Source organism: Bos indicus, chromosome 13 (assembly GCF_029378745.1).
Source record: "Bos indicus isolate NIAB-ARS_2022 breed Sahiwal x Tharparkar chromosome 13, NIAB-ARS_B.indTharparkar_mat_pri_1.0, whole genome shotgun sequence".
Taxonomy (NCBI): Eukaryota; Metazoa; Chordata; class Mammalia; order Artiodactyla; family Bovidae; genus Bos; species Bos indicus.
In genome coordinates, this window is record NC_091772.1 from 9,211,411 (window position 1) to 9,228,362 (window position 16,952).

The following is a 16,952-nucleotide window of genomic DNA, read 5'->3' on the forward strand; positions in this document are numbered from 1 at the left end:
AAATAGTGCTGCAGTGAACATTGGGGCACTTTTTGAATTATGGTTTTCTCAGGATATAAGCCCAGCAGTGGGATTGCTGGGGCATATGGCAGGACTGAAGCGACTTAGCAGCAGCAGCGGCAGCATTTAATATACATAACATTTAAATTATTGCTGAATGTAAGTTCACATTATATGTACAGGTATATCTGCTACCTTTAGATATTAACAACTGCTTGATGAGAAAAGCAATGAGCTCCAGGTTCTGCCTCTGGTGACTGTATCTTCAGGCAAGTGTGTTTTACTTTCCGTGAATGGAAGTAAAGAGGCTTGAACCACATGCGTATGACCTTGTGTGTCACTGATCACTAGGTACATTGCCAGGAGAGTACCAACTGTTGATATTAATACATAAGGTCTGAGTTAGCATGCTCAGTGGGTGCATCACTGAAGTTAAATAAATAAGATACAAGATTCAACAACAGTGTTTCCTGAGCACTCAGATCCTCGTGGGTTTTGGTGATTCTGGAACATGGGGTCTTTTGTACATTTGTGAAGGCCTCCATGGGAAAGGCTGGTACTTAGAAGCCAGAGAAGCAAAGCACGAATCCTGGCTCCAACATTTACTGCTGGGTGACTGAGTAATATTAATATCCCTGAGCTTGAAACTTCTTCACTGCTTAAAGGAGATGATATTAATAGTATTGCCTAATCGTGAGGTGATGGTGGGGATGGAACGTGAGAATGACGCCGTAAGGGGCTCTGCATAGTGCCTGGCTCATGGTTAACCAGGAGCTCGATGAATCATAGTGGCTTCCAGTGAGTTAAGAGACCACAGTAAACTGAAAACACCAAAGACTGCACACAGGGAGATTCATTTACATATAGTACAACAGGAAAATGAATCTGTGCCTTAGATGTTGAGACGAGGATTATCTTCAGGAGGACAGTGACTAGAAAGGGAGCTCCAGCGCCTTCTAGGGTGTTGTCTTTTCTTGATCTGTGCTGGTTACACAGGTATGTTCGGTTTCAGAAATTCATTGAGCTGTATATATATGAATAGGCACCTTTCTGTAAACACTTTATACTTGAATGAAAAGTAAAAATTGAAAACAGAACTTCAAAGAACAGCAAGAAAAAATAGAAAAATCACAGTGAAAGTCACTCAGTCGTGTCTACCTCTTTGTAACCCCATGGATTATACAGTCCATGGAGTCCTCCAGGCCAGGAACCTGGAGTGGGTAAGCCGTTCCCTTCTTCAAGGGATCTTCCTACCCCAGGGATTGAACCCAGGTCTCCCGCATTACGGGCACATTATTTACCCTCTGATCCACCAGGGATGCCCAAGAATACTGGAGTGGGTAGCCTATCCCTTCTCCAGGGGATCTTCCCGACCCAGGAATCCAACTGGGGTCTCCTGCATTGCAGGCAGATTCTTTACCAGCTGAGCTACCAGGGAAGAAAAAATAATACCAATCTTATTCCTGGCAATGAGACTTCTGGCATATAGTACCACAGTTGATAGACGGACAGATGTAATGCTGATTGTTTTCAATCTGAATTGTTTCTCTCCTCTTAAATTTTAGGAAAATTTAGAATAATGTTGATTAAAGTCACACATTATATATATTTGGAATTTTTTTAAGGCTAAGGACCTTTTTAAATTGAAGTATAGTTGGTTTACAATGTGATTGATTCAGTGGTGCACTTCAGCTACTTTTCCCTTATGGATTATTGTAAAATACTGAGTTGAGTCCCCTGTGTGATACAGTAGGTCCGTGTTGTCTGTTTTATTTATAGTAGTGTGTATCTGTTAATCCCATATTTTAAATTTTTGAGAGAACTTTCTGCATTCGACTTGGGAGCAGATTATTTTCCCTTGAAGGTTATAAAATATTGAGTAGCGTTCCCTGTGCTATACATAGGTCCTCGTTGTTTATCTGTTTTATGTATCGTAGGATGTATCTGTTAACTCGTAGTCCTAATGTATCCCTCCTTCTCACTTTCCCCTTTGGTAACCATAAGTTTGTTTTCTACGTCTGTGGTTTAGTTAAACTCTTCTCCTTTATATTTTTAAGATAACTTTTCACATTCAACTTGGGGGCAGACGTTTGCCTTCCTTGCTTCCTTGAGATTTCCTTGGGGGGCCCACTGGCATGTCAGCAGCCTCATCTGGTCTGCCTAAACCAGAGCTGTGGGCTTTGAAACCAGTCATGGGAAGCAAGCTCAACCCATCCAGTTGCCCTGAACAGTAACTTCCTTTTCAGAATCCCTCCAAGAAATAGCAGTGAATCCATAAAGGATTTAAAGAGTGATCTCCTTTCTTCGGGTGCTGACATGTCACATGCCCAGAAGAACATTTGAAGTTTGAGAAAGTACAGCCAAGGAATAGATACTCGATTTAGTGGTTCTGAGACAGTAATACTCATCTTGTCAAGCAGAATAAAGTGAGCTGGGCCCAACACTTGCTAGGGTAAAACCTGCTGTTTGTTGCAGTTTGAGATGCCAAATTAAGGGGAGCCTTTGAGACTTGTGTGTAGAATCCGCTCTGAAGAAAAATCTCAATTCTCACTGACATTAGTCCTTTTGATTCACAAGCATACATGTGTATTTAAAAAGCCTGAAAGGTGAAATGTTTGATAATCCTCCTTTTGAAGTCTAATGTATCCAGTGTAGTCAGATAGATTTTATAAAAGTCACCTACCATAGAGATTATGACAACAAAAAAATAGTTTAAGCAGATGGATCTTAATCAGTATTTTCTAATGTGAATACGGATATGGAAAATATAATTATAAGGATGTTAGACCCTCTTTTTTGCTGTCACAGCACACAGCTGGAAATTGCTTATTATTAGCTTGCAAATCCTACAGGAAAATACAGAATTATTTTTAGTACTCAGCAAATTTATGGTGGTAATTATGGGTACTCACATCACTTCCAGAATGTGAGTCCTATATCTTTCTTTTCCACACCAAGAAGATGATTTGTATCACTTGCACACCCTTAAATATTGATTTTTGTCATCTCTGGAAGTCAAAAGTGCTTTTCTGGTAATGTCATGGGTGATAATGGTCATTTTGCAATGTACGTTGTTTGAGGGCTCTCTGGGGTTTTATTATCATGAGAATAGATCAGAGGTTTTTTTTTTTTTTTTTTTTTTTGAGATTAAAAAAAAATAATCATCTGCTTTTCTTCTCACCAAATCCCCCAACCTGTAGCATCTGAACTCACAGCTTGTGCCTCCTCTCTTGGACAACTGAGAGCAGAGTCCCAGTTGTTTTAGAAGCCAGTCTTTCCCTGGTGATCCAGACTCCAGCTCTTCTCACCCTGTACTCAAGAATGACACTGTCACACCCACCACCCTGGGGTGCCTGCCTCCGCTAGTCTTCTCTCCTAACACAGCAGCTCTGATCTTAAAAAACAAACCACTCCCAGCAGCAGCGGCAAAAGTCCTTAGAGAAGTAGCTATGTTAGTCCTCTCTGGGATTCCCTGGTGGCTCAGTTCTCCGCGGCCCTTCTCTGCCCAGCTAACTCCATCAAGCCTCCAAATCCATCCATCTTTTTATAAATGACACATCCACCTACCGTTTCTGCAGGCCAAAATCACTGGCGTCGTTTACAAGCTCTGGCTTAGAAGTTTTCTTATAAACTCACGCTCCAAAAAGCCTTTTCAGTCCAACCCCTTCCCATCGTCTCCACCGGACTTCCAGTCCCCCCTGGGTACACAGACATCATGTCACTGTCACCAGAACTTTCTGGTTAAACCTAATGGGTGGTGCAATGTGTGGACCTTTCTTATTTAACCTCCTTTGTTGAAACAGTCCTCTTTTCTAGACTTCTATGACAGAACATGCTCCCGTTATTCTAATAAATAGAACTTGAAAGAAGGAATACGAACTAGGAAAGTGAAAGGCGTATGTAGAGTTATGGTTAGATAGCATCACAGTCAGTGGACATGAATCTGAGCGAACTCCAGGAGATGGTGAAGGACATCGAAGCCTGGTGTGCTGCAGTCCATGGGGTCGCAAAGAGCTGGACATGACTTAGTGGCTGAACAACAATAACAGCAAATGTAAAGAATGTTAATGAGGTCACTGAAGTGCATGAAGGGCAATCCCCAAGGCGTTATGAAGATAGTGACTGCAGGGAACAGCCACTGCCTTGAGGGGTGAGGTTGTAAGGATTCTAAGTTGGAAGCCAAGAGGAAGGCAGAGTGGCTAGAGCTGAGACCCTGCCCTCTGAGGTGGGCACGCTGGATAGTGATGCTGGAGTTGCTGGGCAAGGGGCTGTGAGCCTTGGTCTGTGAAGTCTGATAAAATGAAATAAACTGCTGCTGAGAAAGAGCTCTGTCTCTGCTAGGATGAGCAATAGAGACTGACGTGAAGCTGAAGGGCAAGGAAACCCCAAACTCCTCCTAACAGCCACCTGCCTTGCACCTTCCCTCTGGTGCTGCTGGGAGACAGAGCCTAACAGGGAGCTGCTGGCAAAGCAGGAGAGAGAGTCTCCGCCCTGCATCACAAAGCAGGACTGCAGGGCTGAGCCTGGAGGAGACCAGTAGCTTGATGACTCACATGCCCTCTCTCACTTGCTGCTTTTCACTCTCTCCTCTCAGCTCTGCATCATCCACAGCTTATTTAAATAACTGCGTGTCCAGAAGCTTGGAGCAGGTTCCTCCCTCCTGGGATCGCCTTCTCTAGCCCCCTGGCTTTCAGTCCATGCGTCTGTACATCCATGATCCCAACTTTATATCTACAGCCCTGGCCTCCCACTGGTTGAGAGCCAAGTAGCCACAGCTTCTGGCTTGTTTCCACATAGGTATTTCATGGGCATCTCCAACCTGATGTGTTGAGAGCAGTGCTTTTGATTTCTTGCCTCTCTCCAACCTCCCCCTCCTGCCGCCTTTTCATTGAATGATACGTCCTCGGGCCACAGTCATTGTATAAACTCCATCTTCTAGGTATCCTTATAACACCCTCTCATAAATTACTGTTATGAATGCAATGTCCAAATTATACTCCTAAGCTAACCGCCTTTTATTACCTCCATGGCTGCAGAGACAACACATCACCTCTCTCTGGAAGAATGGGAGACGGGGAATGGGTCTCCCACACTTCCTCACCTGTGGCCCTGTAACCCACGTTCCGCACAGTGTCTGTGGGACTTGAGATGGGCTGATCGATTGCCAGCCTGCTTAAAATCTCTTGATATATAAACAATATGTGTGCAGTAGAAACCGTGCTTTGAGTTCTGAATTTTGATGTTTCCCCGGGTTAGCAGTGTTTGAGGAGACTCATGATGCTAGGCAGCGACAGCAAGTCTCGGCTCCCGTCAGCCGTAGAATCATGAGGGTCTGCCTCCCATACTGACAACCATTCTGCATCCAGACAACCATTCTGTTCTCCACTTTCAGTACAGTAATAAGTTACATGAGATTTTCAACGGTATATAAGATAATAAGCTATGTGTTAGATGATCGTGCCCCACTAAGCTAATGTAAGTGAGCATATTTCAAGTAGGTCAGACTGAGCTAAGATATTTGGTGAGTGCATGCGAGTTAAGTCACTTCAGTGGTGTCCAACTCCTTGTGACCCTGTGGACTGTAGCCCGCCCAGCTCCTTGGTCCATGGGATTCTCCAGGCAAGAATACTGGAGTGGGTCCCTCTTCCAGGGGATCTTCCTGACCCAGGGATCAAACCCATGTCACTTATGTCTCCTGCATTGACTAGAGGGTTCTTCATCACTAGCACCTCCTAGTTTAGGTGTATTAAATGCATTTTCAGATTATAATACTTCCAGTTTGTAATGGGTTTATCAGGTGAGTCAAGGAGGATCTGTGTCTGTCTGCGCTGCTCAGTCTGCCTGCTAGAATCCTACTTTTCTCGTGTCTTTTGGAGCAAAGTGACAAGCTGTAAGCTGAAGAATCCACTTCCTTTCTGTTTAGACAGTAGCCATTGTATCTTGCTGCCCTGTGGAGGAGGGTGGGGAGAAAAGACAGATTCTGCAGACCCCCAGACAGCATCAAGGTTTGCAAACTGCAGTTCACGTCTCTTCACCTCTTTACATCCTCAGGTGGAAGATCCATTCTGCCGCTGTGGTTAGTACTAAACTGTTGTAATCAGGTTCTGTCAAGGGTGAGAGATGTTGGTTACCTAGTAGCACATATCTTCTGGAGTTCTGACTGCTGAAAGTCATCTCACCTTTTGCCTGACTTCCCCTGCAATCTTAGAAAATTCACCTTAGAAGCTGCAGGGGCTGAGCTGATGGAATGTGAAAGCAAACATGTCATTTCTCAGCGAGGGGAAGAGGGAAGAGAAATAAGTGTGGTCTAGTCACCAGTTTCATCTCAGTCGTGTTCAGAAAACCTCTCTAAATGCATGTATTCATTCCAAGCACAGGAAGACACCAGTGCCTTCTCTTCCTGATCCTCCTCCCTAATTCAAGGCCCCTGTTTGTATTCAAGGACCCACCCATGCCCCCGGCATCCCTATGCAATCGGAGTCCTGGGTCCCCTTTCCTTCTATTATCCAAACAGCTTCCTACCTCAGAAGCCCTTCTGACAAAAGACTACGTGAAGAAATGTACACAGCCTAGAATGGACGGGAAGTATCCCTAATGGGCAGATTAAGTAACAAGGCTCCTGTTTCTCTAGTCTCCACTTAGATCATGAGACAGTGTGCTCGGGGCTGGTGCACTGGGATGACCCAGAGGGATGGGATGGGGAGGGAGCTGGGAGGGGGGTTCAGGATGGGGAACACATGTACACTCATGGTGGATTCAAGTCAATGTATGGCAAAACCAATACAATATTGTAAAGTAAAAGAAATTAATTAAATTAAAAAAAAAAAAAAAGACTCAGCATCATCACAAAGTAGAGAGAAACAGGAGAAGCAACTCTGATTCCTTTTCTGCAGAGTGGCTCAGATTCCTGCAGGGGACTAGGAACCTATGGGTCTTGTGATCATCCACTTCATCCCCCATGGCCCCAGCTTTTATGACAGAAAGACTCTACACTCCTGTATCACATTCCTGAGCCCACAGGGGTCTCTGTTCATGCTTCTGGCATGTTGAGATCATCTTTCTCCAACCTCATGGAAGATAAACCCTCAGCTGCTCTGGTTTTTAAACAACCAATCAAATTTTATAAGTCAGAGTATTACCCTAAAGCTTCTTTTGAACCACTCCAAAGATTTTACCCTGTAAAGTGATCGTCTCAGTGTCCGGATGCAACTTCAGATACTTGCTAAAAATTCAGTCCCCCGAATCTTACTGAGGATCCTTCTAAATCATCATTTTGTGGGATGGAAATCAGGTAGACGTGTATTTTTAAATGTCCAACAGATTATTCTTACTCAAGGTAAAGCTTGAGAACTTCTGGTCTATTGTGTAATAAACTGGAGTAATAAAATGAAAGCAAATTCTAGAGTTGGTTTTGCCAAAATTTTGCCTGCTCACCACTCAAGGTATTAGAGACATTTTGGAATAACTTTTAAAAAATAAATATGCATTGATCTTCATGTGTTTTAGAACAAAGTAAAGTGCAGTCTCAAACCAGTGGCTTTACTGATGCTATAGTTAGGATGAGGCTGAAGAAAAATAAAGTTACTGTTTTAAGAAGAACTTATAAGCAGATAAAGATATGGGGGATTTGAATGGGTGACAGGGTTCTGCTGTTTTGTTCAAATTCCTGTTCAGCTGCTAGTTGCTTGAATCACATCAGACATGGTTCTTCATGACCCACTTACCTGTGTGGTGCCCATCCTGAGTATGGTTGCCACCTTCCTGGGCCCGCCCCTCCCCACGGTTCCCTGGCAGCTCCCTGGAGCCATGAGGCTGGCTGTTGGGGAAACGCAAGCTTCTTGCCTTTGGTGTCTGCTTCCACTTTCTTCCTCACCCCGGGTTTCCTGGTGCGGCGTTTTATTCTCCCTTGAATGCCAGCTCTGTCCCTGGCTGTCTTGCCCTGTCTGAGAATGAACTCACCATCCTGTCACTCAACTGAAAAGAGGAACAATTTCCCTGGATTTCTTTACCAGAAGTGCTGTTTGCATCAGACCTCCCAAGATGGAGTTTGCTAATCGGATACACATAGTGATTGTGAGATGCCCGTAGAGAGGGCAGCTCGCCACAGGCTGATCTCAGGTCCCACCGTGGGGGCAGCATGTGCTGTCCGTGCCCTGCTTGTGCCCCCAACCCCGTGCTCCAGCTGAGGCCCAGCTGCCTCCGCCTGCACCCCTGTGCTTGGGGGCTCTTTTTCCCAACTGCAGGAAACCTCGTTGTGATGCAGTGTCTCTCTTTTATTTTTAAACCAGCACAATATTGTGAAGAAATTATCCTTCTGTTAAAAATAAATTTTTAAGAGATCTCCTAAGTATAAAAAAGGGCTTGAACCAATGGAAGAAGATTCAGTGTTCTTGAGGAGCAAGGTTTAAATTCATGCAAGTGTTAATTTTCTTTAGATAAGAAATAAATTTGATCAGGATTTATTTACATTTATTAAAATGCCAGCATGAAATTTTTTTTTACCTAAAGATGGTATTCCTAGAGTGCACATGGAAAAGTAAACCAACAAGTTTAGCTGGAAAATTCTACAAGAGCAATGAGGAAAGACTTGTAGATACTAAAATATACTGTAAAATGATGACAATTCAAACAATCTGGTAGTAGGTCAAATATAGAACACAGTAGAAAACCCACAAATAGCCACCAATCTCAAATAGAAATCAGGTTACGAAACTGACATTTTTGTTCCTGGTGAAGAAATGGAACAGATTTCTCCAACCCAGACCCATGGCCATTGTATTAATATTGTTACATGTGGCATTGCATCAGATTCACCTGCAACTTACTTTATTGAGAATTCTCTACATGCTACAAAGCTTGCTAGTCATTTCCACAGGCTTTAACTTGTTTAATCTTCATAGAAAACCATGAGGCAGGAATTCTTAACTCCATTTTAGAGTTTTAGAAAATAGAGGCCCAGAGATATTAGGTATCTTGCTTACAGGTACACAGCAACGAGGGGCACAGATGGAATTCAAACCATGGCCTTCCGATTTCCTATCCGGGGCTCCTTGGTTCACCCAACTCCAAATCTCAATAAGCAATATTGTTGACCATTTCTCTTCTAATGTTTTCTATTCACTGTCTTTATTTCATTTGAGTCCTCATTTTCCAGGGTACTCAACATGATTTTCTGATCTGCAATTTAAATAATGAAATTGATTATTAAAATATCTATTTTATTTCTCAGTTTAGGCCATCAAGATAGCAGAGGATTGGTGGTCTAGGTGATTGAAGTTAGTCCATAAAAGGTCTTAAGCATAACCTTGGTGGTGTATTTTCACCAGGCCTCAGGCTGGAAGAAATATCGTCAGCAGCTCAGGACATGGCATGGCTAGGTGTAAGCACATCCAGAAGTGCTGGTGTGAGCTGAGGTCTCTGCTGGGCCCCTCACCTCTCCCCCATGCTCTCCCAACTAGTCAGGGTGCCTCAGCGGCGCTCCTTCTGTGCATGTGGTAACCAGGGCAGCACCAAGATGCGGGGCACCTGAACAGCTCTCAGGCTTCCAATCCTTCCAGGCGCTGCTGCTGCCCCTCTGTCCCACGAGTGGGAAATAATGGGTTGGTCACTGACCTCAGTGATGCTGGGCCATTCATAGCTGACCTGGAGCCCAACCCCTGATTTGGCCGAAGGCCAGTAGGTTTTTGTTAAAACAAGCACAGCCTACCAGTTGTGGAAGTTCATCATTTACTAGTGATTTATGACTTTTATTTTTTCCTCTTTAACCAGGATGCAGCCCTTGTTTCATTAGGTTTATTATGTTTTTAATTACCTTAGGGACCTATTTGGTGCCTAATTATCTGTATGACAGGAAATTAAGCTTCTATTTGTCTGTAGGCACTGAGTAACCTTACTTTCCCCTCCTCCCTTTCTTTTGGTTTTTTTAAATGATAACGTGAATTGCTAATCTAGACCAAAGTGGTTTTGCTGCACTTTTAGACCAGCTATGAGTTATAAAGCATTTGATGGACACTATAAAGGACAGCCAGTTTTGGGTTAGTTGATTGTCAGTTGACTCATAGCGTCATAGTGGGTACTCTGCCATCCTGGGCAATTTTAAACTCTCCCTAGTCTGGCTTAGGAAGTTTAAATCCTGATTGCTACTTAGTAGCTATTTGTCCAGGGAGGGAAACCTCAGTGCTTTAGCATTCTTATCTGTAAAATGGGGGTGAAGTAAGACCACAGAGAGTGACTGAGAATCAAATTACATAATGTGTGTTAATATATGTAAAGCATTTCAACTCTTGGTACGTAGTAACTGCTCAATAAATGATCACCATTATTACTGAGAGTCCAGATTGGTAGATATGGATTAAAGTTTTTGTGTGTGTTTTACAGCCAGCCATTGTCTATTTCAGACCAGAGATGAGCATTTCAAGGGTTGCATGTTTCTGATGTTGAAAAATACAGAGGCAAAATTGGCCCTTAGTCTGAAAACAGGAAAATCTCTACCACCCAGACTGTTTGATCATGTTTTCATCTGACTTCTCAAACTAGCTCAGAGATGCTAATTTAACGCTCATAGTCAGGAAAGATTGTATTTCTTCCCTTGTCTTATCTTCCTAGGTCCAGCTCTTGTCGAAGTTCCCAGTAATGAATTCTATAGGTAGTGAGATCCCCTCCCAAAAAAATAGGAAAGGGAGAGCATGAACAAAACAAAAAGTCCCCAGTCCCCTTAAGTTGTATTTATCTTTTCCCATGGCAAAGCTGAAAACATTCCTTCTTTAGAGCTATTGTCACAGTTGTCTTCATTATTCAAAAATCTCAGGAATAAAGTACAAAAGAGATGTAACAGGAGAGCTGAAAAAAACCCAAAGGATGCTTCCAAGCCTAGGTTCTCTTTGCAAAGCATCCCTTTCTCATCAGCCTTTGTCAGATGGATTTGAGCTTTTACCAGTAAGACGCAAATATTAAATCAGTGCCCTTCAATCTCTGTAGTTCAGAAGCAACCCTTGTGCCCCGCCTGGGGGATAAATCTACGAGTCTGAGCACCACGTCTGCAAGGAGGCACTCGAGAGGCAGCGAGAGGGACACAGGAGCACACACAGACCAAGCCAGGCCAGGATGAAATCGCGGTGCTGCCGCCCCTGGTATCTGAGGAGCGATGACTCTGACATTATCATAGTGTGTTAGATGTGATATGAAGCAATTATCCAGTTGCTTTTTGGAATATTGATGCTTGAGTTGTCTCTGCACATTATCCTCGTCTCACGCTGTGACCCTGCAGGACTTAATTCTGACACCCTGAGTCTCTCATGGCAGAGTGATAAGGCACTCTGGCTTAATCTTCCTTTTCCTAGGATAAGACTCTGGCACTCACCCTTTTTATTAAGGCGGAGTACTGATAAGGCGAGCTACTGCCCATCTTCTTTCTCCACTTGCAAAATATGATTTGTACCTCGAATTCTCTAGTGCCCCGTCCCCTACCGCATATACTGGCACAATGGCATTTCCTGCTAATTGTAATCTACTCTCATAACAAATGCAGACATTATTGCTCTTTCCTGTAATCACTTGCAATAGGCCCTGCGTTCATAAGAGACACTCCTTGTAACCCTATTTTAATAGTCATCTAAGGAATATGGAATAAGATTTATTTAGACTGGATGCAACAGGGCCAGACTCACTCCATATGTGTAATGCCTGAAGGCCTGGAAATTTCACCCTCCAAGAGGTGGCCTATTTTCTTAAGTTGAAATTGACATTATGTCAGCATTTTACTTTCATCTGAAAGGCTATTTCTCAGTTCCTTTATTGGTAGATTTCTTTTACTTTTCTGAAAGCAGATTTTTTTTTTAATTTGAAGCATGGATTGACTTGTCCATGTTGTAAAAACTTCATATCAGCTTGTCTGTACTAGGCACACCAGGAGGTGTCTTTCAAAGAGGCTGGAGGAAGCCCCTTCTGGGCGCTGTGTGTGGCCGGCCTTCCTCTGCCCCCAGGTCTGAGGTCTGTCATGAGGTTCTGGGTAGTATGGGCCACAGCTGCGGCATTGTGGTAACAGGACACACATTTATCCGTATACTTGCATCTTCTGTGGCTGTGAAGAGATTTCAGGAAGGCAGTTTGTGATGGTGTTCAGGGTTTAGGTATTTGATGGTGGGCTGTCCCCATCCATACATTTAATGGAACGCTGGCACCTTGCTTCCTCTCTGTAAGCCATTCTGTCATCGTTTGGGAAGAGAGGAGAACCATAAATTCCTTGTACATCTGGTATAAGAAGTAAATGAGTTTCTCAATATAAAACTCTTAGCACAGGATCTGTAAAAAAGTAAGCTTGTCTCAGAGAGACAAATACCATATGATATTACTAATCTAAAATAGTGAATATAACAAAAAAAGAAACAGGCTCAAAAATACAGACACCACACTAGTGGTTACCAGTGTGAAGAGCTTTGCAAGATGATTAAGTTCTAGATATCCTTGTACAACAATCAGTTCTGTTCAGTTCAGTTCAGTCACTCAATCATGACCGACTCTTTGCGACCCCATGGACTGCAGCACACCAGGCTTCCCCGTCCATCACCAACTCCTGGAGCTTCCTCAAACTTATGTCCATCAAGTCAGTGATGCCATCCAACTATCTCATCCTCTGCCGTCCCCTTCTCCTTCCGCCTTCAATCATTCCCAGCATCAGAGTGTTTTTCAAATGAGTCAATTCTTCATATCAGGTGACCAAAGCATTGGAATTTCCGCTTCAGCATTCCTTCCAATGAATATTCAGGACTGATTTCCTTTAGGATGGACTGTTTGGATCTCCTTGCTGTCCACAGGACTCTCAAGAGTCTTCTCCTACACCACAGTTCAAAAGCATCAGTTCTTCGGTGCTCAGCTGTCTTTATAGTCCAACTCTCACATCCATACATGACTACTAGAAAAACCATAGCTTTGACTTTGTTGGCAAAGTGATATCTCTGCTTTTTAATATGCTGTCTAGGTTGGTCATAACTTTTCTTCCAAGGAGCAAGCATCTTTTAATTTCATGGCTGCAGTCACCATCTGCAGTGATTTTGGAGCCCAGAAAAATAAAGTCTGTCACTGGTTCCATTGTTTCCCCATTTATTTGCCATGAAATGATGGGACCAGATGCCATGGTCTTAGTTTTAAGAATATTTATAACACTACTGAATTGTACCCTTTAAAATGGTTAAGAAGGGAAACTATATGTTGCATGTAATTTGTCACAATTTGAAAAAAAAATGGATTTTGCAATTAGTTGAGGAAATAAATGTAAGAAAAATTATAAAAACTGAATACAAATAAGTTGTCTAGAAAGTAATTTAGCACTATATCAGGAGACTTAAGAATGTCCATACCCTCTTTAGGTGTATCTTAAGAAAATAATCAGAAATATGGTCAGGAATCATTTAATGCTCTTCACTGAAGCATTATTTATGATTTTAAAAAGGCATACTTAGTCCTCAACCAGAGGTTGAGTTAAATGAAGGCTGGTATGTCCATAGGAAGGAAAATGCAGCTTTTTAAAACTTGTTTTGAAATATACTTAATGATGTGAGGAATATTAAAAATTCTGTTATTTGAAAAAGCATACATAGTATACAAAGCTGCAAGTTCAATATGATTCCACTTCTTTAAAACGTAAGGCCATGCACTCAAATCTGGCGGTGGTTGGATTATCTGTAATGTGTGTGAAAGTGCTTTGTGAACCATAACTTGGCCCAAAGGCAATGGTTGTCAGCCACTCAGAGTGGAAGACTTGAGCTGTACCCGCATAAATAACCTATTTTAGGTGTAAAATAAGTCACGTTCAGCGTGGAGTAAGCATTTTCCTGAGCTTTCTATGTGTATTTCCTTACTCAGTCCTCCCAACTGATCTGTGGGGAAGTACTGTTTCTTTTCGAATCCTTGATGGTAAAAATGAAGCCTGGAGCAGTCATACAACAGCTAGAAAGCTGAAGAGCCATGACGTTTGGGCCCAGAACTCCCTTGCATTTATCCCTGCTAGTTATTAATAGGTGGTGCTTAGTCACTCAGCCGTGTCTGACTCTTTGCAACCCTTTGGACTATAGCCCTCGAAGTTACCCTGTCCATGGGCTTTTTCAGGCAAGAATACTGGAGTGGGTTGCCATTTCCTCTTTCAGGGGATCTTCCTGACCCAGGGATCAAACCCACATCTCCTGTGTTTCCTGCATTTCAGACAGATTCTTTACCCACTGAGCCATTAGGGAAGTTCCCCCTACTAGCCAGCCAACTCTGATATAATCTGAAGGAGAGCAAGAAAGGCGGATCATGACTGCCTGTGTTCTGCCATCTTGTTGGCTTGGGAGCTAGCGAGTGATGTCCAGGGCCAGCTCCTCGTTGTCATTGACTGAGAGCAAAGGTCTTAACAGAGGTGGCTGATCAGAACACCTTCCCTTGCTGGGTGTTCTGATGCTTATGTATTGCAGCCTTCGCTGGAACCAGTCAACACTGAAGTAATGAAGCAGAGAGTCACACATGTTAGCTGGTCAAAGTCTTGGTGCTTGGCAGCCTCCTTGAGAATGTATTCAGAAAGGAGGATATTGACTCACTGACTCAAATGTGCTGGACTTGGTCAACTTTTTCCATAGCAAGGCATTTATAACATGCATTATTTGGGAAATCCAGAACGCTCTGTGAGCTACTTTATATTATAAGTGCTCTTGAAAGCCATGACTGGAAATGACTCCCTTAGCCCTTCAGGCTCTTGCAGTGATTTGCAGTATACTTTCACGGAAGGGCTTTCGAAGTGATTTGGTTCATTATATGTGCATCCTACATGCAAAGAGCCCATGCATGACACAGGATTTATGAAGCCAGAGTATTCCTGCTTATTAGAAATTTCAAGAACATGAAGCTTTTCTTGAGTTAAATAGACCTAAACGCTTTGAGAACCCCAAAGCATGACTTGAGATCCTGGGCTCAGTGCATGCTCTGAATACACGTGTTCCCTTACTGGTGTACACATTTTCCTGGAGGAATGGGTGTTAAAATGGGTCTCTTTCCCTCTCTATTCCCATGAAGACATAGGTTAGTGATGCCACATTCCATGGTGCTCACCCTGAAAAAGTTCAAATGGGAAGCCTGTGATCCCTTAAAGAATTCTTGAACCCTTTCTCCATACTGTTAGTCTAAAAGCATTGTCAAAAGTTGTTTTTTGATTTGAAAACAAACTTTCTAAGATAGATGCTGGTGGTGAGTCCCATTCCCAAATACTGGGAGGAGTACTTGCCTCTCACCTCAAGCCTACATAAGAAAATCTTCAATGAGACTATTCCAAGAACTTCAAAAATATATGTTTTTTTGCAATTGAGGACTATATTGGCCTGATTGTGTGTGTGTGTGTGTGTGTGTGTGTGTGTGTTTTGCATTGGAGTAGTATATTGGCCCACCTAAATAATATAGGATGTTGGAAATGTTTTAGCAGCTTGTACTGTGGAGAAAAAGAGAAAGTTGTTCTTCTGTTAGGATTTGGTTTATTATAGAGGGCAAAGGATCCAAGAGTGGTACCCATGGACCAGAAACTGGAAAATAACTTAAATGGAATTATCCTGGGTTCTGTCCAATGGGGCTGTCCAGAGACATGAGGAGACCCGGGGAAAAAGAACCTGAAGATAATCCCAGATTCCTGGGTCCAGTTGAGGAGCAAGTTATGTACCAGAGGAAATGCATCACCTGTAAAAAGGCCACCACAGGTAGGAGGTGTCCTGTGAGGGTGTGAGATCAGAGGGTCTTCGAAGAATCCACAAAGAGGCTTCATAAAAAAAATGAGTTTGAAGAAGAGCTGTTCTCAAGAGCACAAAACCATCTTTCCTGTTTCTCTAACTTCTGCATCGTCCATGCTTCATCCTGCCCTCTCTGACCTAAATGGCATCAGAACTGAAAGTTAACGAGAGAAGCAGGGAATAAAGGCAGAAGGCTGCCCACGCCCATTTCCCTAGCTTCCCACCTACAAAAAGCACCAGCTGGTGAAAGAAAGAAGTTTAACTTCAAATCCCATTTGAGTTTTGATTATTATATAAGAATCAACATTCCAGATTTTAGCAAGCGATACTGTATCTGATGACTTAAAGTATCAAGACATTTTATTGACATAAAATATCAAGAAAAGCTTACCCTCCTCTCTGCTCCTGCATAGTTGGATTGCATGTGGGAAATAGCCACTTAAAAAATTCCCAAAGATGGGGCCATATGCTTCTGCGGTGATCTTAGTCTCCAAATCAAAGTTTGGCACGCATGATTTGATGCCTGAATACAAAAGCAGTTTACATTATCAACTGAAATCATTTCTGAATATTCAGACCTGTGATGGCTTCAACCTTGTCCCTTACCTGAGACAATGTGAATAGAACTGGCCTGGGGTAACTTTTCTGCTCAGTTGGAAATCTTCTCCAGGAGAGTGGTCTTGGGCAAATTGCTTAACCTCTCTGAATTTTTGCATCTTCATCCACAAATTGAAAATACCAGATGATCATAGTGAGACCCAAATAAGCAAATGAAAGAAAATTGACAATCAGCACGTAAAAGTCCTTACCGATGTCACTATTCTTGGCAGGAGTGTCAGAACCAATAGGTCTAAATTTTAAAATTTCTATATTGGCATTTTATTTGTACAGAATTGCATGAAAATTACTTCTTAAAAATAACATGCAGTTCAGGAGACCTGCTTCCCTCGTAAACTTGAGCTTAGCCAGGGATGTTGGTACCACAACAGATCCAGGAACTCCAGGTATCCAACTCAGATACCTTTTCCATTGAAGGCTTTTCCAGAATGTCCTTCAGGCTGGCAGACTTTTTCAATGGCACTGTCTCTCCCTTTGGCTGCTAAGTCTGGGGTAATGCTCACAAACTGAGAACAGCTCAGAGATGAGAAGAATGAGAAACAGCTGATGAGGAAAATCAGTGAATCACATCCCATGTGCCAGCCCTGATGG

At 42.8% G+C, this 16,952-nt stretch overlaps 1 protein-coding gene across 2 annotated transcripts in view; it reads left to right on the plus strand.

Annotated features, from left to right (window-relative positions):
* MACROD2 (mono-ADP ribosylhydrolase 2) overlaps positions 1 to 16,952 on the plus strand; it is a 2,314,515-nt gene that overhangs the window by 1,787,487 nt on the left and 510,076 nt on the right. The window lies entirely within an intron of this gene.